Below are 26,048 nucleotides of genomic sequence, written 5' to 3'. Positions count from 1 at the left end.
AGAAACAGGACTGGTGAAAGTTACCAATGATCTCCTCTTAGCCTCTGATAGCGGAGACTTGTTTCTGTGCTTGTCCTTTTGGATCTCAGTGCTGCATTTGATACGATCGATCACAGCATTCTGTTACAGAGACATGAACATGTTATTGGGATTAAAGGAACTGCATTAGGCTGGTTTTAAGTCATATTTATCTGATAGATTCCAGTTTGTTCTTGTAAATGAAAAATCGTCCTCACACATTGGAGTAAGTCATGGAGTTCCTCAGGGTTCTGTGCTTGGACCGATTCTTTTTACTTTGTACATGCTTCCATTAAGTAACATTATTAGACAGCATAGCATAAATTTCCATTGTTATGCTGATGATACTCAGCTGTACCTATCTATGAAACCAGATGAAACCAATAGGTTGGTCAGACTACAAGCCTGTCTTAAAGACATAAAGACCTGGATGACTCAGAACTGTCTGCTTTTAAATTCAGACAAAACTGAAGTTGTTCTCTTTGGACCTGAGCGCTTCAGGGAGAAATTGTCTAGTTATATAGTTACTCTAGATGGTATTTCCTTGGCTTCTAGTTCTACAGTGAGGAACCGAGTTATTTTTGACTAGAATTTATCATTTGACGCACATATAAAACTTCATTCACCTTCGTAATATTGCTAAAATCAGGAACATCCTGTCTCAGGGTGATGCAGAGAAACTAGTTCATGCATTTCTTACTTCAAGATTGGACTACTGTAATTCCTTATTAATGGACTGTCCCACATATTCTCTGAAAAGCCTCCAGCTGATCCAAAATGCTGCAGCCAGACTTCTGAGGAGATCTAACAGCAGAGATCATGTTTCTCCAGTTTTAGCTTCTCTTCATTGGCTCCCTGTTAAATTCAGAATAGAATTTAAGATTCTTCTCCTCACATATAAAGCTCTTAATGACCGAGCTCCATCATATCTTAAAGATCTCATTGTAAGATATTTTCCTAACAGAGCACTTTGCTCCCAAATTGCAGGTTTACTTGTTATTCCCAGAGTTTCTAAAAGTAGAATGGGAGGCAGAGCCTTCAGTTATCAGGCCCCTCTCTTGTGGAATAAGCTGCCAGTAAATGTCCGGGAAGCAGACACCCTTTCCACTTTTAAGATTAGGCTTAAAACTTTCCTTTTTGATAAAGTTTATAGTTAGGGATGGCTCAGGTAATCCCGAAACATCCCATAGTTAGGCTGCTATAGGCTTTGACTGCTGGGGGACCTCATCTGTCACACCTTTCCTCACTTTGCTCTCTTTTTCCCCCTGTTTAATTTCTCAATTGATTTCATGTACATGTGACATTATTGTGGTTATTAACTCGTGTTTCCCTATTCCAACAGGTATCCTTTGAATGGTGTTATGGTGTTTTTCCCCCCTCTTTTCCCTCTTTTCTGTCTTCTCAAACCCCAGCTGGTCGAGGCGGATGGCCACCCTTCCTGAGTCTGGTTCTGCCAGAGGTTTCTTCCTGTTAAAAGGGAGTCGTTCCTTTCCACAGTCGCCACAGGCACGCTCAGGACGGGAGATTGGACTGAAGACAAGTTTCAGTGCAATCTGTTGGTTTCCTTAGCTAGGATATTATTTTTTTAATTGGCTCTATATGAATGAATTGGATTATGATTACAGTGAATTGAATTCCAATTGGCTTGAATTGGACTATGTTACTTAAGTGCCTTGGGATGACAATTGTTGTAATCTGGCGCTATATAAATAAAATTGAATTGAATTGAATTGAATGTATTTCACCATGTCTTGACACTCCACTGACCCCATCATCTGTTCTTAAGGCAATAGCTAAAGGTTCTATGGCCAAATCAAAAAGGAACAGTGATAGACAGCAACCCTATCTGTGTACAGCTGAAAATAAGTTGACACAACAGAACTCGAGTGTACCGAAGCTGGTGGTAAAGTTTTTTTCCAGAAAATTACATTAGGCTCATATCCAAACTTATCAAGAGTAGTAAATACATACCGTATTTTCACGACCATACGGAGCACCGTACTAAAAGGCGCAGTCTCAGTTATGTGTGCCGTTACTGTGTTTTTAACACACACAAGGTGCACCTAATTATAGGGCGCGAGTTTTTGTATTTAAAATAGATCGGGAGCAAAACTGAGTTTGTTTGTGCTTTATTTAAAACACACGGTTGAACAAGCAAGTGTGCGTCATAACTCAAACCCATCGAAGTCTTCATCTTCTGTTTCTGCATTGAACAGCTGTGCTAAATCTCCATCAAACATGCCAGGTTCACTGTCTTCACTGTAAAAGCCGTGTGGCTCCTCGGAAATGATGCCGGCTTTTGCGAAAGATCGAACAACAGTGCTAGCAGACACGTTAGCCCAAGCATCTACAATCCACTCACAAACTGTGGCGTAACTTGCCCGGCGTTGCCTTCCACCCTTAGTGAAACTATGGTCTCCATCAGTCATCCATTGCTCCCACGCCGCTCGCAGTCTGACTTTCAACGGCCGATTCACACCGATGTCCAGCAGTTGGAGTTCCTTTGTCAGGCCTCCCGGAATGATAGCAAGCTCAGAGTTCGTTTGCTTAACTTGTGTTTTCACATCGGCTGTGAGATGGGCACGCATAGAGTCACAGAACAACAGCGATGGCGATGCGTGGAAAAAAACCACCTGGTCTTCTTACATACACCTCCCGCAGCCACTCTTTCATCATTTCCTCATCCATCCAGCCCTTTTCATTTACCTTAATGATAACTCCAGCTGGAAACTTCTCTTTATGTCTTTCTCTTAAAAATCACCAAAAATCACTGTCCATTAGCATGGCAGCCTAGCACAACAGTAAAAGAAGACTTCTCGTACCCCGTTGTGCGTATCGCTATCGTGCTGGTCCCAGTCTTCTCCACAGTGTGACTCGCCGGGATGTCGAAAGTGAGCGGCACCTCATCCATATTAGTGATGTGACTGGGCTGGATGTGTTTATCGGTGATATGTTTAAAGCAGTAGGAGCGGAAGCTGGCCAGCTTTTCATTATAATCAGCTGGAAGTTGCTGCGCTACTGTAGTCCTGGTCCGGATGGAAAAATGGCACCGTTTCATGAAACGAAAGCACCAAGACGGACCTCCTTGGAAATGTTCGATTTTCATTTCTTCTGCTAGCATTGCCGCTTTAAGTCGAATGGTGACCGTCGAAACGCTTCTCCCACTCGTTCTTTGCTCGATGATCCACTGGTCGAGTCTTTCCTCCAACTCGGGCCACCTCGCCTTATTTCCGCGGAAACTCAGCTGCGTCTTCTTCACCTGTCGGAGCTCGTTTTCCAGCTTCCTCCACTTGCGAACCATCGATTCGTTTATCTTAAATTCTCTCACGGCTGCTCGATTCCCATGTTCCTCCACGTAGCTGATGGCCTTCAGTTTAAACTGTGCTTCATAAGCGTGCCTCTTTGCCATTTTCAGGGTTGTTAAAACAGAGATGTTCTGCATAACGCACACACCTGTTCTTTTACATACAGGTACAATCAACTTCACCCTTTAACGTTCTCATGGTGTTCTCTACCATGTCCGCCTTACAACAACACACAGGGCGCACTGCACTATAAGGCGCACTGCACATTTTGAAGAAAATCTAAAACTTTTATGTGCGCCTTATGGTCGTGAAAATACGGTATTCCCACTCCAGTGGGAAGCGACAGAGAAGAACAGCTTCAATAACTGCTGTGGCTTGTTGACATCGCTCGCATACGGGAGACACAATATTTTTGTAAGCCGAGCTTTAGTGTAGTGAGCTCGATGGATGATTCGACATTGCATAAAGCTGTGTCCAGCACAGATTGAAGATTGAAATTCTAAATATTTAAATAAATAGAAGAGATTGCCCACTTTAATAAAGAGAGGCTTCAGAAATGTTTCGAAATCTGAAGATTTATGAAGAGCAGGGAATTCTGGGAATGAGCGACAGATAAAATCTTGAACTTGAAGATATCTAAAAAAAGTGTCCTTTAGGAAGCAAAAATGTATTTATCAGTTGCTTAAATTAAGCAAAAATAGAATCAACATACAGGTCTCTAAGAGTTTTTATGCCCAGCCTAGCCCATTTAGAGACGTTGCTGTCCAATAATGATGGGGGAAAACTAGGATTAGCTGCAAGTGGAGCACCAATAGAAAGCAGAAAGCAGGCCAAAATAACATCTAAATAGAGTCCATATTTTGATACTTGAGGTCACAATTGTCACGTCTGTTGGTGTTGTTATGTTTTTAGTTCATGGTTTTTCTGTTATGACTTTAGGTTTTTCATTTTTTTAGGTTTCTGTTCATCATTAGTATTACCATGTTTTCCCTCAGTCACTCTTGGACATTAGTTCACTCACTTCGCCTGTGCTTTCCCCCTCAGCTGCACTCCATCACCAATCACCTCCCTCCAGTATTTAGTTTCCAGGTTCCACTCATGCACTCTGTCAGATCCTTACTGTCTTTCATGTGTGTCACAGTTGTTCCCATGTTTATTTTCTTCATAGTCATAGTTAAGTTTTTGTAATCCGGCTCAGCCGCACCTTGTATTGTTTTTTTTTTTGTGTTGAAAGAAATCAAGTTTTTACTTTAAATATCTGCATCTGGGTCCTAAAACCTCCACCACGCCATGTACACCCACCATTTATGACAGAAGGATCTGAACAGAATGGACACCGCAGATATTAAGGAGTTTCTGGAGTTGGTTGGTGCCCTTTGGACATGCAAGTGAAAAAAACAACCCACTGAAAAGGCTAAAGGTATGTAATGAACTCCTTGACTTTTTTTTACGAAAAATCTGTTCATCTGATGGCGACAGATACCTCACACATCTGGGAGGAGGCCGAGAGGATCAACCGTGCAGCCCTGGAGAAAATCTTTGGGTGGAGGTCTGCACGGTTGACTGCCGGGGCCGCCTCTTCCCTCGTTCCTCCAGTCATGGCACTCCCTATTCCAGAGGGAGTCCAGGGGGGCCTGCCCCCTTGTCGCTGGATGTCTGGCTGCCCACCAGACCGTCGCCAGGTCCCACATCGTCTGGCCGTCCGCCAGACCATTTCTGGTTCCAAGTCTCTCGTCGTCGGAGGTCTGGCTGTCCGCCAGATCGCCCCCAGCTCCAGGCACCATGTCGCCGGAGTTCTGGTCAGCCGCCAGACTGTCTCCGACACTTGCACCCTCATTGTCTAGCTGGCCGCCAGATCACCACTGTCTCCAGGGCCACAGTCGCCACAGTCTTCAGTGCCAGTCCCTACTTCGCAGGGGACCAGGGGGACTTGCCTCCACTTTGCTGGAAGTCTGGTCGTCCACCAGATTGTCTCCGGCTCCAGGCCCCACGTCGCCAGATGTCTGCCAGACCATCTCCGGCTCCAGGCCCCACATCGCCAGATGTCTGGTCATCCGCCAGACCGTCTCCGGCTCCCAGCCCCTATTTGCTTCCAGGGTCAACCATGATGGAGGGACCTCAACATCTCCATAGAAGCGCCTGTCCAGAAGTTCTGGCTTGAGGTCTGTGAGGACCTATCAACATAGCTAAAGTGTAGCATCCCTGCATGCCCCACACTGTGCATACTGGGTGACTTAGACAACATCAACGTGAAAATTAACTCAGCACACATGGTCCTCACAGTGCTATGTATCGCAAAGAAGACTATTCTCATTAACTGGAAAGCGAAGAGCAATCTGTGTATTAACCAGTTTAGAAATGTTCTTTTAGATTATATTAGCATGGAAACAATGTCTGCCTCCTCAAAACATCAATTGGCTGAATATCATTCTCTCTAGTCCCCGCTGATTAGCTTTATCACATAGTGGTGGTGGTGGGTTGCTGTCCCGTCGATCTGGGAGGTTGGGTGTGTGCTGGGGGGGGGCTGTGTGGCTTCGGGTGTCTGGTGGTCTCTCGGGTTGTGGGGACCGGGTTGATCCTTGTTGGGGGGGGACTATGTGTCAGGCCTGGATGGCAGTTTTCGGGGCTTGCGGGTGGGGCTGTCTTGCGGCGTGGGGCGGGGTCACTTCGGGGCCCTGGGGTGGCCGGGCTGCTCTGGCATGGGTGGTGGTGCTGGGCCTGGGCTCTGGGGGCTGACTTGCGCCCCGGGGGGATGCCCTGCCTGTGCCTGGGGGGGTCAGGGTAGCATGGCACAGTATGGGTGGGTTGGTGCAGGTCCTGGTGTCGGGCTGATTGCTCTGAGACCTCAGATGTGTCCGCAGGTTGTTTTTTTTTTTTGTTTTTTTTCTTTGGTTGTTGAGGCGTGCGGTGGGGTGGGGCGATGCTTTTCCCCTGTTGGGGGCAGCCTGGGTGGGCCTGGGTGATGGTGGGTCTAAGGCCCGGGCTGCTGTGACTGCATGGTTTGTTTGTTTAGTTTTTTTCTCCTTTCTTTATTTGTAGGGGCCCTCTGGGGTAGGGTGGGTGGTTGCATTCTGGGTGTACAATAGCTCCCCGAATACGGTCGCTACGGGCCCTGAACCTGGTGGACATCAGGCCCTCCTACCCTGTGGAAACGGCCCCTGAGGTCACAGGAAACGGGGGTGCCTATTGCAGTTAGTCTCTGGCTGCCCGGTCCTTTATATGCCCATACCCCTCTCCCTTCTGGCTCCTGTACATAGCACACACTCACACACGTAGGGTTTTTGGGGCAGGTGCTCCCAGACAAGGTTGCCTGCCCCTCAATTTCAATCGCTCACTATTAGAAAATATTGAAGAGCCAGAGGGGAGAGGGGAGGGTTTTTTATTATTTTTAAGAATTTATTTATTTATTTAATTTTTGGGTCTGGGACTTTCTGTCGTCTGACCTGCTTGTGCTGTTATTTATGGGGGGGGGGGGGGGGTGTTGCCTCTCACCGCTGCCTCTCACCGCTGCCCTATGCTTATGGGGGCTCTGTCCGTGGGCTTCCTCTGCAGTCTTCTGGGTGGATGCATGGTTGTTCCTTCAGTGGGCTTCCCGGGTTCTGTGCTCCGTGGGGGCTCGTGGTGGCCTGGGTCTTGTGGCCCTCTCTGCCTGGTTCCGATTGCCTGGGGGGTTTGTGGCTCACACACACAGTCATTAGCCCAGTAGCATGCTTGCTAAGCAGTTGTTGTGTTATTCTGTGGTTTGAGGTCATCTATATGTTGTATGTGATTGTGATTTTTGTTTGTATGTTTTTTTATATAATTGTCTGTTTTCAGGTGCCCCTGGTGGCTCTGAGGCTGGATTCCCTTCAAAGGCTGTGGATTGTCTTCTGCTTTGTTTTTAAATGTGTAGCAGCTAGATGTCTGGTTTTTCATTGTTTGTCTCTTTCCATTTCTGTTCCGTTTCTTTTTCTTTGCTCTTCCTCTTTCCCTGTCCCCCAGTTCAGTTCAGCATTATTACATGTTAAATATTGTAACAAAAATGAATAAATAAGCAGTTGATGGGCATCAAGGGGAGCTTTACATTCATAAAGCTTCCCTTGGCAAAGCAAATCTGTTTGGCATAAAAGGTATTCAGATTACAGCTCTGCTGCCATAACGCTGGACAGGACAAGGGAAAAAAAAAAAAAGAACGAGTGTTTATGTTAGCCTAGAAGGCTAGCATAGTGTGGGTAGTTAGCAACTACTTACTCTCTGGGTGGTGAAATAACTTTTGATGTCTCTTTTCTTTGTTTGTGACATTTTGTATTTACAAAGCAGAAACAAGGGAGAAAAAGGTGAGACTAAATTAAACATTAATGTGAGGATTTACTTTCATGATGTTGTGGCGTCAGGCCTGTCTGCAACAGCCAATCTGAAATTGGATTTTTCAGCAACTCTGCCACACAGCGCTCTTCGTCGGGAGCGGGACGAGAGGGGCTGACCTTCAGCCAATCAAATGGCTAACCTTTTTGCCATTACACTGAACATTGTGACGAGAAGGCACATTGGAAAAATAGTTCTCTATAAATGCTTAATACTACGAATGAGTTATTTAATGCTTTATGTAAAAAAAAAAAAAATACATTAGAATATTATAAAAAATATTGGTAAGGACAGCTCTGTCTTTCCCAAAGTTTGGTTGTGACTTGTCCCTATGCAAACTTACACCCTTGTGTGGCCGTAGTATTAGCTTCGAAGCGCTTGTTAAATTTTTTTAACAGTTCAGTCTGTTCATCCACTTTTCCAGTCAGAACCTGAACTACATGGAGAATGGCGGCGCCGATATGTCCATTATCCCTTTCATTTTCTTGGGGTTTGGGATTTTAATTAGTGTATGAGTTGGGTTAATTTTACTTTCTTTGGAAGAACTTTGGAAGTCTATGGGTTGTTGTGTGTAAATTTACTACATAGGGACAAAACGTTACTTTTTTAACAGAGCCTGCGAAAAGGCTGCATCTCACTCTGCCATCTTGGATCTTCCCCTACTTTTAAACGATTGTTCTGCTCTGCTTGACAAAATGCAACTTAATCAACTGCTCACTCAACAGAGCCCCCATATCATCTCTTTTTATTAAGATTACATATTTATAATTTTTTTATGTGTATGGATATAATGCATTACTCCACAATTGGTCTGAAATTGAAGATGTGCCCATATGGGGATACAGCAAGGAATCTTTGGGAGCATATGTGCTTCTTTATTCTGTGGATGCTAATAATATTTTTTTCCTGATCACCTGCTTTGACAAGGTTTGTCCTCCAATGGTCCAACAAAATATATAAGTATTTTTAAAAATGACAATTGTTATGGACCTTTTTCATGCTTCCTTTCTAATACCTCTGATGAGCAATGAAATAAAGAACTTTTCTTTTTCTGCCAGCCGGCTAAGTTTTATTTTTCATTGCAAGGAAAAGGTCAGTCCACACCATTCAGCAGTTATGGTATGGAAAGACCCAGGACAAAGGAAAGCTGAGACATTTATATCTGAGAAGGGGCTTTGTTCTTTGGGTGTGTAACCACACCTCTGGAGGAGGAAAGGATGCAGTCTTGATGATAATTAAGAAACAGGAGGCTAAAACAATTATTTTGTCTGGGTGTTAATTAAGAGACAAATGGTTTAAAACCATTAGTGTGTCTGGGTGAGACAAATGGTTAATGTGGATTGGAGAGTCTGTTAGTTCTGAGACATAAAATTTGCCATCACACAATACATCACAATCACTGAAGTTTGGGTGTGGTTGGTAGATTTCAACTGGTTGCAGTGTGTTATTTGTGCCACTAGATGCAGTTGTATTCTTCACAGTGGACCTTTAAACTGAAAAGAGATGGTAGAAGAGTAAAGATGGTACTTTTCAACAGTTCAGTGTGTGCATGGTTAAGTGATACTCTTGCATCACTGAGAACTGCAAGGTCAATTAATTACTTTTTATTCAAGCCATTGATTCCATAAAGTGGTTTAGCTGAAAAGGCTATTTCAGAAACCGATCCTGACAGTTAACTTTGGCTCAACCTTCAAGGCAATTTAGAAGTTTATAATGTGCGTCAATGGGAAATATTTATCTTTATATGAATTAACTGTGTCATGGAAGAAATCAATATCTGTGACTTATCTTTTTCCCCTCTTGTGAATGTGCTTCCAGAGAAAATAGATAAATGCAGACTGAAGTTTTTTTCGTTTGACACTTTCTCTTACAGTCTATCTATAGATTATTAAATCTCTTTTTAGTCTCCCAATTGTTAAAGGTATAAATCAAAGCCAATTCCAGAAGTGATAGCAAATAGTTAAACAGATGACAGCCTTACAGCAGATCTGCTTCATCTTACCCAACATCACTCTGTTTTGATCCATTATTCTTCTGAAGGTGTTACCCTAACCCAGGGGTCAGCAGCCCGCGGCTCCAGAGCTGCATGTGGCTCTTTCATCCATCTGCTACGGCTCCCTGGGGCTTTGGGAAATAAATAATGAGCATTCAATTTGTATTTATTTTATTGTAATTCTAAATGTGAAAATGATGGTGATCTTGTAACATTAAAATAAAACTTCACTCAAAATATTCATTGTAACCACTGATATGCGACACCCACCGCCACGCGATTTATTGAGCTTTTGAACCTCCGGTGGGCCAACCATGGATAAATCCAAGAAAAGAAAAGTTTCTGAAGAAAACAGAACGTTTAATGCTACACAGAAAATTGTGAAGTGTTTCTTTTACACTTAAAGAGTAAATTTTACACCAAACTCTGTGATCATTTTGGTTCCAAATTCCCAATGGAGTTAAATAAATAACCAATGTGTCAATTTCTTACACTTTGAGAATATAAATGAACTCTTTTAGCAATATCATTTGACTCTTTCCAGACTGACAGAATAAAAAATAAACTCTGACAAAGTGTCTAATCTGTACAATATGGAATACAATGTATACCATGGAAAAGAATGTTTATTTATCACCAAAAACAGAGTGAATTCTAGGTTTAAAGAATTGATCTTTGACACTTATATCATAGCGTACTGTGACTTTAAGTCACTTCCTCTTCATCATTTATACACTCTTACAAAGATACAATTTAAAATTAATTAGAAACATTAACTCAACAGAAAGTCCAAGTAGACCTTATTTTAAAACAGGTTAACACAATGTGTTAAAAGCAGCATTGTGTCAAAGATTTCCAAGTGTACAGCATTTTGAGGAAACAAATAACATCCTTCATGTAAAATTTAATTTTAACAATTGCCAGACCTGTTTAAACATTTAGCACTGGACTGCACCATAGTCATTATCCATTGTAAACACAAAGGCACACCAAATTAACAAAATGTGAAAGCTGTAAAAGAAATGCACAATCAGTTGCATAAAAAAAAAAAACAAGTTTAAGTGAAAAGAGTTTCTAAAACAAAGCTACAACAACAAATCCTCTGTCAATGTCTTCTACAACAGCACGTGCACAAGAACCACATAAAGATCATTCCTTTCAAAATGTTGTGGTCTGAAGATCAAAGGTTGGAAAAACTGCAACTGGTCAACCCTCAGCAGAGAAGCATCTCAGAAGCAACTCATTTCCATTCGCCACATGGTAGGAGTGAAAATGCTCATCAAATCCAAGTGTCTCAAAGTGTTCAACAGCAAGAAAATAATTCCCAGCAAAAACAATAATGCCACTGATTTGACTAAATATTGGCTTTCCATCTGCAATTTTGGAACACAGGAGACTCTGTGCCATAACCCAAGATACCGTATCCATCGGCTGTAGCTCAGGAGGAAGAGCAGTTGCCCACCAATCGGAAGGTCGGTGGTTCGACTCTGGCTTCCCCAGGATACATGTCGAAGCGTCCTTGGGCAAGACACTGAACCCCACGTTGCTCCCCCAGTGTATCATTGGGGGTATGAATGTGTGTGAATGCTTAGAAAGCACGTAGTTATATCTTAAGACGTGCTGTATGAATGTGTGTGAGTGGGGTCAATGCGGCATGTAGTGAAGCGCTTTGATTGGTCAGCTAGACTAGAAAAGCGCTATACAAGTACAAGTCCATTTACCACCTCACAGTTCATGTCATTATGCCACCATGTCTCCATTTTTTAACTCATATATTTTCACTGCCTTTACATGTCCAGAATCAATGCCTTTCAAAGACAATGACTCCCAGTGGTATGCTTTTGCCATCTGATGTTTTTGGGCTAATGTCTGAGTGATGTTCTTGAATTTTTTCCGTGTTCTTTAATCTGGTTTAATCTGCCTCTAATCTCTAATCTGGTTGACCAAAGGTGAAGAATTGGACCAATCTTTTGTATGATCCTGGGATAATGGATCATGAAGTGGTGTTTGGGTATGAACTTTTGCTGTGGGTAGAGCTCTTTGAACAACCGATTATGATCAATAATGAGACGCTTCAAACAAATGGTCATCCCTTCTGTAATGACTGGTGAAAACACAATATTGACAATTTGAAGAAGCAGCAGTAACAGTCTCCAATATGTATGTATGTATGTATTACATAAGCTAGGCCTAATTTTGTAGTGCTACTTTTACTGTCAACAGAAGAGGCATCAATGAGGGTCCAGACCAAGTTGGATTTCTCCTCCAGAATGTCACTTAGAATTATGTCAGTTCTTCATGTATCACTAATATTTGTGTATATTTACCACTATGAAAAAGGTGAACAAATTTATAAAAATGCAGGCAAAAAAATAATACATAAGTTTAGGTCGTTCAACTTGAATAAAACAAAAAATATTACTGTTAAAAATCCCCGACTTCAGCCGCATTTGCAGACGCTCACCTCACAACTCCAGTAATGCAATATATGAGGTACACATAGTCTGCGATGCCTCAGAGCGAGCCTATGGTGCTGTGGCTTATCTCAGAGTAATGGAGCAGCAAGTGCACATCTCCACCTCATATCTGGTGGCTCAATCAAGAGTGGTGCCACGCAAACGGGTGTCAATACCCCGATTAGAACGTTGTACAGCACTCACAGGAGCCCAACTAGCCTACAACAGTGATGCAGTGGATCAAGTCTAGCTCCCACCGTTACAAAGTATTTGTGGGGACTAGAATCTGAGATACAGGAGCTGACATCCCCTGAGCATTGGCAGTATGTGACTTCTGATCTCTTACAAACAGAAGATGGACACACAGTCAGGCCATCAGTGACCACTTCTGGAAACGTTTCATCCAGAACTACCTCCCGGGACAACAAATGCAACAGAATTGGAAGAATTCCACTAGCAATGTTACAGTGGGACAAATTGTCTTGATTGTTGACTCTAATCTACCCAGAGGTCTATGACCCTTGGGCACCATCTCTTAAGTCTTCCTGGGGACAGATGGTATTGTCCGAGCCGTCGAGGTTAAGGTTAGAGACAGTACCTACATATGCCCTGTAAGCAAACTGCTGGAACTCCCAGAAGTTCCCGAGGATTCAAGTGACACTGATTCAAATCAGAAAGGACTTTAGAATGAGTGTATTTGCATGCAAACACGGGGGCGGCTGTTAAAAGTCCCCGAGTTCAACCGTATTTGTAGACTACGCTACCCATGACGCACCTCAGTTGTAGTTCCGGTTGCGAGTGATGTTAGTTTAGTGCGTGTTCAAAGATTAACAGGTGTGTCGGAGGTGCAAATCATTAGTGTTCCTGTGTATGAATATTGTGTGTGTTCTTGCCATGTAAGCATTGTGTTTACAGAAGTGATGTATGTCATATAGTGATATATCGTCACTTTGATTCTCAAGAATGTCATTTGTGTTGTAATACGTTAGCTCATTGCTGATGGTAACACGCGATCCGCGGCTTACACGAGGCAGTAGTTTAGCTCATTTTGTGTGTTTTTTTTATGTAAACATTTACTGTATAGCACTATTTACACGTGAATGTTCACTTAACTGTCTTTGTAGTCCATTTCTTGTTTAGTAGTAACCGGTTGTAAGTCCATTTGTGAACTTATACATGTTGAGTTTAATCCTATTGTGCCATCTACTGATTAGTTAATGTTACTACTAGCTGGATTAGACTAGGTTAATTCATTATATGGTGTAGGTTGTATAGAGTTATACACAGTAACTAATACACATTTTTACACCTTTATTTCAGATGACCACAAATACACAGACACCCATTCACACACCTCCTTCACTAAACTTGTTTGAACTATATACTTGGAGTAGGCCTTTCCTTCTGACCGAGGACGACTCAGTTGAAACGTGATCGGCAATCAGTGCAATAATATTAAACAATTACCTTGTCTCATAAATGTCGACCAAGAGGCTCCACTGAGTTTAATGTAGCGTTTCTTTCCTGCATATTGAACCTTAAAGAGCATTGCCACACAAATCTGAGAAAAAAAACTTAGTCATTACTTAAACTTTGAGCTGTTCATGCTAACAGCAGGTTAACATCACCACCACCAAACAAGCAGGGCAAAACTGTTATGGGTGGGAATGCTAATCAGCAGCCAGTGCTAGATTTCGAGAGCACCAGAGGGGGAGCGGGAGAGAAGGACAAACAAGTAAACAAAACACTGAGGAAACAGAGTGCAGTTTTTGAGTAAAACTGTGGGAACAGTGACGTGTCTAACTGGCTCCTTAGTGAAAAATAAATAAATAAATAAAAAATGTACTAGCACCGGTAAATTGGGGTTCCTTAAGTTTACGCTACTTCTTTTACGCTAGTTCCATGTCTAGCGTAACATTTACCTAACTGTCAGCTGCTGCCGTGAATATTTGGACAAAATTACATGTATAAACATATCTGTCAATGTACTTACCTGTGTTTTCTGTTGTCAGAAAATAAGTTATATCTTTCACTGCTCTGTCCAAACTTGCTAATCCCGCCAACAAATAACCACTGTCTGCTTGTTTGGCACGAGCAGGCGCATTCAGAGTATGTCACAACTGACACGCACTTGATGTACACACGTACGCTATGTAAAATGTGAACCATGAAGACTCGACCACAAATACACACCCATGAGAGTTAGTGAGTTTAACAAACTCTTCACCAACACTGCAGAAATAACTGACACCAATAGGTGACACTGTTCCAACATGGGAAGTGTATTTAATTACTAATGAACTCCACGGTGTAAAAAAAAAAAAAAAAACACCTCTACATTATCAAACTCTGAAAAAGTAACACTTTTGCATTGGCTGTGAATGTGGGCAGATCAATTTGCTTTCACTGCTGACGAGGCTGGTTTAACAGTCTGCTTAATATGTGGGAAGAAATTGGCAAACAACAAAAAAACAATGTTGCAAGACATTTCTAAAATAATTACACAGCCTTTGTTGAAAAATATCCAGATGGATTTGCTGCAGGTGGATAATTTAAGTTCGGCTTTTTATTTCATAAACACGAGGAGGACTCAAATAGACATGAATATTTTATTTGAAAGTAACCTTCAACCCAGTCTTTTTTTCAAAAATGTTCAAAATGTTTTTGTTGCATGCCAAAAAAGAATGTTACTGTCTGTGTAGCAGTTCATTGATTTCATAAATGCAATCATTTTAGATGTCAAAAGGGATTTGTGACTCCCGGTGTTTTCTTTTTTGTGGTAAATGGGTACAAATAGCTCTTTCAGTGTTTATAGTTGCCGAGCCCTGTTCTAGACAGAGGGGCACTAAGGCAAAAGGAGGGGCCAGTAAGTGAGTTAGAACTATGTTGCTTAGCAAAACCTGATTGATGACCTGACTTTATACCAACATTGTTTTTTGTTGTTGTTTTTTCCATCACAAATAATTTGTAGACTCCTGCTCCATTGTACTTTGCAAAGTTGTGTTCTATGAGCATATACCAAACCAACATCAAAAACAATCAGTGACAGGAGACCCCCTGCTGTCTCTTCTCAAGTTAGCAGCATCAGAGGGAACATCCAACTGCCAACTTTGGCATACAATGTTTGTAAGCATCCTTATACAACTGGTCGTTTTATTATATTGTCATTTTAATGATTACTCCGATGTTGTTCCTGGGATCTATCGGAGCCACTCTCCAGTTACTTCCGGTGCCTGACGCGAGTGGCAGCCTTTCAAACTGTCTATTTAGCGTGTTGTTTTACTACTTTTTATCTATTTTTTTTCCTCTTTTTTCTACATCATATATTGTATTTGATACTCTATCCACATGGAATTTTCCATATTTTCCATGAAACAGCAGCAACAACATAGTTTACACAAAGGAGCAGTTGCTTACACTTAAAACCAAATGAAAAGCTGGTGTTGTTTACACCGTACTGGAGGAGCTTAAGTGTATCTACTGTGGTTGCAGAGCCAGCGCTAAGTGGAAGGCTAAGCACCTGCAGAAACGATGGAGGTACAAGCTTTCTATTCAGTCGGTAATGCGATGTAATGTAAACTCACTGGCCAACAAGGCCGACGGGATGGCTGATCTACATGGACTTTAGCTTTTTAGGTGCTTAACTGAAAAGTGGTTAACTAGCAATATCCCAACTGCTAACGTGGATGCCAAGGTTCACTTCCATGAGAGCAGACAGAGACACGCAACGTTGTGGAAAGAGCAAAGGTGGGGTCTCGCACTCTTTGTTAAGATCAGATGCAATCTGGGGCATGTCACTGTTAAAGAAATTATTTGTTGCCGTGATATGGAAATACTTGCTATGAGCCTGTACCGTATTACATGCCCAGGGAATTCTCACACACCATCGTTTATATTCTCACAAGAGTTGGCTGATACTACTTGTGATGTCACCCACTCCACAATTGCAAGGCTCCAAACACAACACTCCGAGGCTTTCTTTGCAATATCTGGAGACTTTGATCACGTCACGCTATAGACACCACCCCGTCAGCCTTTTTTCAGCTTGTGGATTGTTCCACCAGGAAAAACAGGAGTAGTGACCTTATGTATGTCAATATGAGGGATGCATACACTGCCACCACTCTGCCCCTACATGAGAACTCTGACAACTTAATCTTTCTCAAACCAAAGTATAAGCCACGCCTACAAAGGCATCTGACCAGACACACTTAATCAGCAATTGGTCTCCAGAGGCGGAGGAGGCTTTGAGGGACTGCATTTGAGACCACTGACTTGAGTGTGCCACAGGATCCACATGGTGAGGACTTGGAGAGAATCATACTCTGCACCACAGACGACCTGAACTTTTGTATGGATGTTGCTATGCCAACTATTACAACTGTACACTGCTTTCTAAACAACAAGCTCTGGATTACCAGAAATGTTCAAGGATGGAAACTGAACAGAACTTTGCGTGTGCAGGGTGAGTCCTACAGAAAAAAGGTGGAGCAGAAGCTGTAGGAGAAGGGAAGAACACGACAGAACGTGTTCTCTGTGATTTGATGTGTGTTCTGCATGTTAAAACCTTTACCCATCAGCTCCAGAGTCTTATCCTTGTCTGCATTTGGGTCCACTAAATCCACCACTCGTGACAACAGTGGGTCAATTTAGCAGCTAATCTGACGGAGCATTTATTGGAGCATTCAAATGCAATGTGTATTAGTATCAACACAGAAAGAGTCAACCAGTAGCCTCAAAAAAGACACCTTTGTTAACCTGCCCCAGTTATTCTTCATAATTCACATATCTCAAATAGAAGTGGATCAGCACCGCATCCTTGTGTCCTTACACACAAAAAGCTTTTGTCGCAGAATCAGCTGAGTGACTCGTGGTTAGAGTGGTGAGTGACGATCCTGCATCATGTGTGCTTACACATATCAAGCCAGCATCATTTTGCCTTAGTTACTACTTCCTTTGATGGCTCAGAGATGTATCAGCGATGGATTGACTTTGACCCCCTTCCGCCACTATACTTTGACACATGACACGATAAATAACGAAGGTGCATTAATCCCAGCTTGAAAAGGCATTTGTGAAAGAGGCTAGTGTATTGTAAAGGAAAGACATCTGTACAATTTTGAACAGTAACTGTTGATGAAAATTAGGACCAACTTGTATACAGATTCTCCTGAATGTCTTCAGTATTCATGACTGTTATTTTTAAGTGATTTTTAATGTTCATCATCATGATTATCTCTACTGTCCCCAAATTTTTTGGATTTAAGAATCTTCCAAAATGTCCTGATGAGACTGCTTTGATGACACTAACTGGATAGCATCTTTAATATACAATTAACATGTTTTACCATCACATGTAAATAGGTTTTTCTGCACTATGGCAAACTATATGGTCAAGTCAAACTGGCTGAGAATGGGAGATATGCCCACCAAATTTGAAATGGTGTTTCTGATATAACAAACTCTTTGAAAGCATTTCTTAGCATGCTCTTAGAACTGCACTGTGACTCTGTGCTTGCTGACATATGTGCAGAGCAGGCAGTGGAGAAGGAAAAGACAGATGGGAAATAACAGGAAAGATATGACTGACCAACCATGGAAAGAATAAGTATAGTAGTACAATCAAAGAAATGGGGATGAGGCACTTCAAGTTAGGGAGAGAGAGAGGGAGCAATATTGCAGCAGATGTAAAATTGTTTGCTTGAGAGTGCGTTTTAATCAGCACAGTAAGCACTGGTGAATTGAATAAAATATTACCTTGAAACTGGAAAAGTGACAGTAGAATTTATCATACATTATGTTTCTGATATAAAGGGCTTCACCAATTTTAGCTCACAGAAGTCATTCATCACAAACAGCTCAAAGTACCTTGTTCTTTTTCTTTACTATTGCACGCTGGCTGGGCCTGTGCCCAGAATGATTTGGGCTCCAGATGCATGAGTGCTGCAAGAAGTTATAGAAAAAGTATAGCAATTATCACTGCTCTGGACTGGAGTTGATGAATTTGTATTTCTCCTCTTATCTGCAATGTGAGTGGACATGTGTTCACATGCTTCAGTCCACGCATCGGTCCAAATTTGACAAAGTATGGACCAATCTATGACACTTGAAAAGTAAAGTCAACTGAACTAATAGACATGAACATTTATTAACTACAAACTAAATAAAATGAGAAATGAAAACATAAATATGTACTCAAACAAATTAACACAAATTAACTGTAGCGTAGAGTCAAGAGTTAGGGTAAGGAATGACTTTTCTAACTGGACAAAGGAGAAGTCTGGTGAAGCATAAATAAAATGAGAGTCAGCTCTGACCAGTTTCCCAAAACCACCAGCAACTGTTGGGGAAAAAAGAACAGAGTAGTTGACCTTGTCTTAGGAGAATTTATTATCAGACATACATGTTACACAGCAGCATACAAGGAATTTCCAAAGACAGTAGATTGTGCTATTCTCTTATACTTTCTGCTTGATCATGGCCAAACCCCAATCTCTATCTGATGCCACTGTGTCTGAGATTTCCACAAGTATATTATGTTGTTCATTTTACCTGTGGTAAGACACTGCTCCCTCCCTTATTCCAGAGCCTGGGGGCAGCAACGGAAAAGGCTCGGTCACCCCAGTGCTTGTATTTTGATCTGGGCACTTCCAGCAAAAGTTGATTTGTTGACCTCACAGCTCTGCCAGGATTACAGACAATTAAAAGCTGAAATAAATACGATGGGGTGAGGCCGTTAAGAGCTTTAAAAACAAACATTAAAAGTTTAAAAAGGACAGGAAGCCAATGAAGGGAGTTAAGAACAGGAGTGATATGCACACGTCTGTTGGTGTTGGTTAAAAGACGGGCAGCAGCATTTTGCACAAGTTGAAGGCGACTGAGAGAAGTCTGGGAGACGCAGACATAAAGTGCATTGCATTGTGAATGTCACATAACACTAAACAATGTGAATATGAACATATGACCTTGTTGAGATATGATGACTAGTAGTGTACAATTAAGTGTAACAAAGTCAAAGTTTAAAAAAAATAGAAATGATCATCACATGCAGAGTAATGTAGTGCAGCTTAATCTCTTCAGGTCCAATTCTGCCACTGCTGGCTCCACTCATCTTCTGGCTGAACATTAGTTCAGCAGTCTGATCTGCCAGACCTAGTTAGGAAGAAGAGGTTACAAGCACTTCATTTCCATGAAGGCGATCTTTACCACCCCCTTTTTCCATTATCTACTCTAATCCATTATAGATTAGTTTATCTATCTAAACTAATCTAATTTTAGGGCAATTTAGGAGAGAATTCAGACACATTTTCTTGACAGTGGTTGAAGTCTACACAAAAAACTGATTCAAGTTTTTATTTTACGTAAATTTAGCAGTTCAATTTTACTATATTTATATTTAATGGATGTTAAGCAAAATTATTTCATAGCCTCAGATTCATTAACTCAGAATGTATACATTTTATTTCGGGTCCGCCCCCGTGTGCATGCGCATGTTTCAGCGCTCTCACATACACTTCCTACTCCACTTCTTCCCGCTGCACCTGAAGCAGCACGTTGGACATCGGGTTTGAAAATTAAAATCAAGTCCTGGTAAGAATCTTTTACTTTCTGTTGTGCTGCATTAATGTCAGTATTCTCTATCAGTAAGACGCAGTCCGTGAGGTTGCAGTAGCTACTGTATAACTCCCGTAATTGTGTTAACGACATGAGTTGCATTCAACTTTTCTTGTTCAAAAACGGCGGACTAGCAGGCAATCTCTGCTCCTGATTGTTGGCACATTTCGAGCAAAACTGAACGACTTTACCTAGTCAGTAAGTTTTGAAAAGCAACTTGTGTGGCTCTTCATTCACACCTGGAAGAAATTGATCAATTAAGGTACTTTCAGAGGTCTTAGTGAAAGGCGCTATGATGCTAAATCCAAGTGGGCTTGTCCATCTAACGGCTCAGCGCACCTGTTCAGTGACACCGGCGCTGGTGCAGTCTGGTGCGGACCAAACACGTGAACTTGGCCCGCTTTACAACCAGGGTCTCGGTTCTCTTCCAAGTGAACCCTGATGTGGTTCACATATGCAAATGGTCACTTAGTGGTTAATGTAACTGCGTGGGATGTTTTAACGTGGCTAAAATATTAGGTATCCTAACATCATGTCTTTTAAAGTATGTAATGGAGTATCAAGTATTCATTGTACGTTTTATACTTTCTGAATTTAATCTCAATCATATATTTCTCAGATTCAATCTGAATGTTTTTCCAGCAACTCTTGAGTTAAGATGTTATCATCTTAAACTTCCTCATGTTCAATTTTGACTTATTTTTAAATGGTCTGAATTACTAAATATTCTGGTAAGTATATTGCACATGTAGCGGGTCCCGGCTTGGTCCCCACTGACAGATATATAGATAACCCTCTGATAGGAGTTTTCTGGAAATGTCAGGCAGAAATCATCTGGATTATGTGTTTTATTCTCACATTCATTTTTACTTTTTCACTGCAATCATCAATTATTTCTGTTATTTTGTCTGCATTACAGCATTAGGATTAACCATTTTAAATACCATTCACATTAAATGTCTACTTTTACACATTTCTACAAAATAGACTTATCAAAATTAGTTTTACACCAAAAAAACATTTTCCCTTTTAATCATGTCATCAGTCTAAAGCATAGGTGTCAAACTCAAGGGCCGCCATGTCATTTTATGTGGCCCGCGAGAGCTTAAAAGTTTTAAGTGTCTAAAAATAAATACCAAAAAATAAATTAAGAGCGTGCTTTGACCAAAAACTACATTTCCCACATTGCCTTAGCCTTAGCAGTGTTTCCATGCCAACGAGTGGAATTGAGATATGATCCCAAAATGTCCAGAAAGAGAAAAGTTGATACAGACGGAAGACTGTTTCAAGAATGATGGGAAGGCGAATATACAATCTGCGTCGACAATTTGACACCAAACACGGAGCTAAGTATGCTAAAGCTAGCCTTCAAGAAAAGCAACAAATTGCCCAAGAATTAAAAGGCAAACTGCGGTCTCAGCAGAGTTTGTTCGTGAAATCCACAGCCAAAAACGAGGCCGCAGTGAAAGCTAGCTTCATTGTGGCTGAAGAAATTGCCCACGCTTCCAAGTCATTTTCAGAGGGAGCGTTTTTGAAACCGTGCATGCTGAAGGTCTGTGAGCAGGTGTGTCCCGACCAGTTACAGACTTTTAAAAATGTCAGTTTATCAAGAAACACCATCGCGAACCGAGTGAAGGAACTAGCAGAAAATCTTACAACACAGCTGGCCGAGGAGACACGCAGCTACACAGCTTTTTCATTAGCCGTTGATGAAAGCACAGACAGCGTAGTTAGCCATTTTTATTAGAGGTGTAAAATCGGACCTCTCTATCACTGAGGAGCTGTTGGATGTGGCTGAAATACATGGGAACACGACAGGACAGGACATTTTTGATGCGGTGGAGAAGTCCGTCAGTGAAAATGCATTGCAGTGGGAAAACTTGGTGGGATTAACTACAGACGGTGCAAGGTGTGGAGGAAAAGTGGGCTTGGTTGGACTAATGAAGAGGAAAATGGAAAAAAATTAACTGTCACATGCCTCTGATTAATTAATCTCTCTTGCAGTTAAACTACTTCCCATTTACTGTATCTGAACACAAACTGAAATAATAAACTGGCTCATAGCTTGCCGCTTTAACCGTGAACTCAAACTCTATCATTGTTTCCAATTTTAGCTGCGCGCTCTCCATCAAAGCTACAGCCATAGCTGGTCTTTAACTGCACATTAGCATTTGTTTCAACATTCCGAGCAATGCACCACACACACACACACACACAAGTAATTTACACGCATACAGTAATAACCCACAAATGCCCAGGAGCCGAAAGAAACTAAAGAAATTAACCGTTTGGCTCCGGCGTCGGACGCCATTTTCTCCAATGCAATCATCACGTTTGCGCGACACTTTACTTTATTTACACACTTCGCGATCTTTTAGCTTATGGACCACACATCACCAGGGATTCATATTAGCTTATAAACATCTTTAGTCACAGAAAAGATGTGTAACCAACCTGGAAATATCAGGCAGAAATCAGCGAAGCAGAACACCTGTTGCTCAGTCTCCATTCATCTGGATTATGAGCCCCGCGAAGCATTTCAAAGAGTTCAGGTGACGTTGCTGGTAAGTGCTGCCAACTAGTGTCCATTTCACGCAACAGCATGTTATTGTGTGTTTCTCTGGATTATTTCTTATTCTGAATTGGACAGACTATAATAAAATAATACAACAGCAATAAACTAAAAAGTGACTCTCAGAGGACATGAAACAATAATAATGTCTCAACAAAAACACTTATTTTGTGGGTATCACACATATTTAATATATTTATATCCATGTTTTGCAGTGTGATCATCCCTGTTACTACTTCCAAATCACCAAGTTATCTGTGGCGACCTCCTAGTAATAGTAAGTTTTCTCTTAGTACTTGTTAATCAGTATTCTTTTCATTTGTTTGAGTGATAATTGTGTGCATTTTCCCTTTTTTAGGTTGAATGAAGCAGGTATTGGTTGTTAAAACATTTTAGACAGGCTCATGGGCATATAACAGGCAGTTATCGCTAGAGATAGATGAACATGTTTTTTTCAGGGCCGATACCGATTATTAGTCAAGGAGGCCGATAACCAATATTTGGAGCCGATATTTATTTGCAGTAAAAGAAATATTGGCGTCAAAATTTTGAATAATTCAAACACCAACACTTAAATTAGTTTAAACGCCTTTAAGCATATGTTTATTAAACAGATTTTCAGACATTTAATGGTTATTTAGATTAACAGTACATGTTCAAGTTTTTTGCTTAGAATTTCAAAACAAAGATTTCTATTGTCTAAGAAAAGTGCAGGGAGCTCCAGGACTCAGCAGCATGTCCAATGCTTAATTTATTACAGCATTTGGGAAGCCTGTAGTTGATTTTATTATGTAAATGTTATATTTTAACATGTGATATGAATTGAGTTCATTAGATTATTACTCTCTCTCTCACACACAGACACATACGTCTCATTCCCTACTCCATATATAGGGAAATAAGTATAGTGCACTATATAGTGAGCTCAACAGAAAAATCTTTCAGACACTTCTCTCGGTGCCGGTAATTACGTCATAGCTGTCGTACAATTAAAACGTACCACATTAACGTTGTCTCACACAATCTTGTCCGTTTACTACTGCATTTTTGTTAAATTAGAGGCTTTTGATTACTGTCATGTAATTTTTATTTTCGTATTGTGTTTACTATAACAGCAAGTTACAGTGTAACCTACTGGAATGTTTAATAACATGCTGTTCGTTTTACACTTTTTTTTTTCAATGAATATAGGAAGCCATTTAAATGGCCTTGTTTTAACATTTGTAATAAAATGAACAATGGAATAAACTGGCTTTGACTGTTGAACTGCTCCACAACTCATGAATTTGTCTCACGCCCGTCATCCAACAACTAACTACAAGCAATTCATCAGAGAAAAAAAAACAACTTACCGTTATCTAGAAAACTCAGGTAGTTCTATCGAAATGCCGTCTTCTATCAATCTGGCCGTGTTTCTTTTAACAATAAATCAATTAATGATGATACGGAGGAGAATTAGAATTGCGAGAGAGAGTGAAAGGAGAAGAGTGCTGCTTTTGTAAGACTAGCTAGATTGTGAATGTTAGCTTAGTTTTTACTGCCTTTTTGATTAGAGTAATATGATTTATTAAATCTCTGAACAATAAACTACCCTCCGTCAAACTACACCCCCTACTGACGAAACTTCCTGAACCTTCGGCAGCTCCTTTATTTCATGTCTCACAATATTGGACAAACTGATTAATCCAGTTGTGTCTGACTAGTCACAATGGTCAGATTCACTCAGCTTTTAGTCACCCACTGTACTAGCCATCATTAATAAATGGCGAATTAAGCTTTACTTATTAAACTATCTGTGCACATTTTCTAGATAGAGCCGCAACCATCTCTGTTACTGAAGTTTAAATATTAATTTACCATTTATCGTTGATAGTTGCATCTTTCTACAGCCAAATGTTTATAGATGATTAATTGTTGATTGATAATCAAGAAAGCCTTTTGTCATCACTTGTATCAATATAATTTTTAATGGTTATTATAAACCGTTACCCTTAGGCCTACACCACGCCTAAGACAATCCAAACTCTTTTCATGTGTCGTCCCACGATGGTGGAATGACCTACCGAGCGCTACCAGAACAGGGGCGTCCCTGTCTATCTTCAAGAAGCTCTTGAAAACCCAGCTCTTCAGGGAGCATCTCCTATCCCAGCACTTACCTTGTACTTCCCTACCCCCTCTATCTCTGCGCTTTATCTTTCTGCACTTCCTTCTATGCCTGCACCCTATCACTACTCTGTCACCTCTGAAGGAGTCGGACTAGTGGGTTCCTTCTATGTAGTTTATTGTTAGCTTTTTGTATAGCTGTTATATCTTCATTTGTAAGTCGCTTTGGATAAAAGCGTCTGCTAAATACATAAACATAAACATACCCAACAGAGTGATTGTTTTGTCATATAGCTTTAATACACTTAATTTCATGACACCATGTTATCAGTTTTAATTACTCTTTACAGCGTGATCACCCATCTCGGTACTGTCAACTGAACCGCCACGTCCCTGTCTTGATCATCTACTTTGATGGTGAGTGACCTGCGCCCAGACTTCCGCCTTTCGAGACCAACTGTTGCCCACCTTATCCGGCTCCTTCACTCTCCACTAGACCATGGCTGGGGTCATGACCTTGAGGTTTTGGTCTTCCTCTTCTGGATGGCAAGTGCAATATCTTGCTGTGTCGTATCCAGAGCATTTGCCATCCTGCGATCCACGGTCCATAACATAGTTCACAGGGTCACCGAACAAGTTCTCATGCTGAAGAACAGGCTCATCTTTTTCCCCTCAGCCGATCAGCTTCAAACAACCGGTGCAGGCTTTAAACGGTTGGCTGGATCTGCAGCGTTTTCTAGGGTTGTGGGCAGTATTGACGGCTGCCATATCCGCATTAAGCCACCAAGTCTTAATGCTCAGTGTTATTTTAATAGAGAATTATTTTATTCCATTCAGCTTCAAAATGTGTGTGACCACCAGTGCCAGTTTCAGGACATATTTGTTGGCTACCCTGGCTCTGTCCATGATGCCAGAGTTTTTAAAAATAGCACTCTTTTTGTTGAGCAGTTATACCCACCTGAAGGCTTCCAGATTCTCGGGGATAGTGGGTATCCCTGCACCTCACAACCTATCGCCCTCATCACTCCTTACAGGGAGCCTGTCAGAAACCCTGTTGAGGCCAGATTTAACAGGCACCACACCAAGGCCCGTTCCGTGATTGAGAGGGCATTTGGTGTCATGAAGGCCAGGTGACGCTCAGTTTTTTTCAAGGCCTTGGAAGTTAAGCCAAACTTTGCTGTGTCGGCCATCGCTTGTTGTGCCATCCTCCATAATCTCTGCCTCAAGGACGGTGATATTCTGGAGCCTGTGGAGGAGGCACTGGGGCTAGATGATGGCGGCGATCAGGTCCAGCCGGATTTGGAATGTGGAGAAAGCCTGCGTGGTCGCATTGCTGCTACAGTTTCAGCGCCAAAGCACAATCCTCCAGCTCTGCAGGATCATGATTAATAAAGACACGAAATTACAAGTGTTAACTGTTAGGCTTAGAATAGATTAGATGTTCTCTCTTTCTCTCTTCTCACAAAATTAATTCTCTTCTCTCTAACCTAATTTTACCTGTCACTCTCCTCTTCCCTCTTATCTTCTATTGGTTCAAGTTTCAATTAATGTAAATAGTTTCAGTAGCTGTTGATAGTTAACGTAGCCTTTGATCTGTTTTATATGCTCTCCGTAATTTTGTTTAACGCCGTGGAAAGAAATGT

The 26,048-nt window shown here is 41.4% G+C and overlaps 1 pseudogene; it reads left to right on the top strand.

The window, feature by feature from the left end:
- Positions 1-22,171: 22,171 nt before the first annotated feature.
- LOC140316995 (putative nuclease HARBI1) lies at positions 22,172-25,794 on the top strand (annotated as a pseudogene).
- Positions 25,795-26,048: the final 254 nt, after the last annotated feature.

This window comes from Leuresthes tenuis, unplaced genomic scaffold (assembly GCF_036924035.1).
Source record: "Leuresthes tenuis unplaced genomic scaffold, fLeuTen1.0.hap1 SCAF_10, whole genome shotgun sequence".
NCBI classification, from domain to species: Eukaryota; Metazoa; Chordata; class Actinopteri; order Atheriniformes; family Atherinopsidae; genus Leuresthes; species Leuresthes tenuis.
Note: the sequence above shows the minus strand (reverse complement) of the source record. Positions and strands in the feature narration are given on the sequence as shown.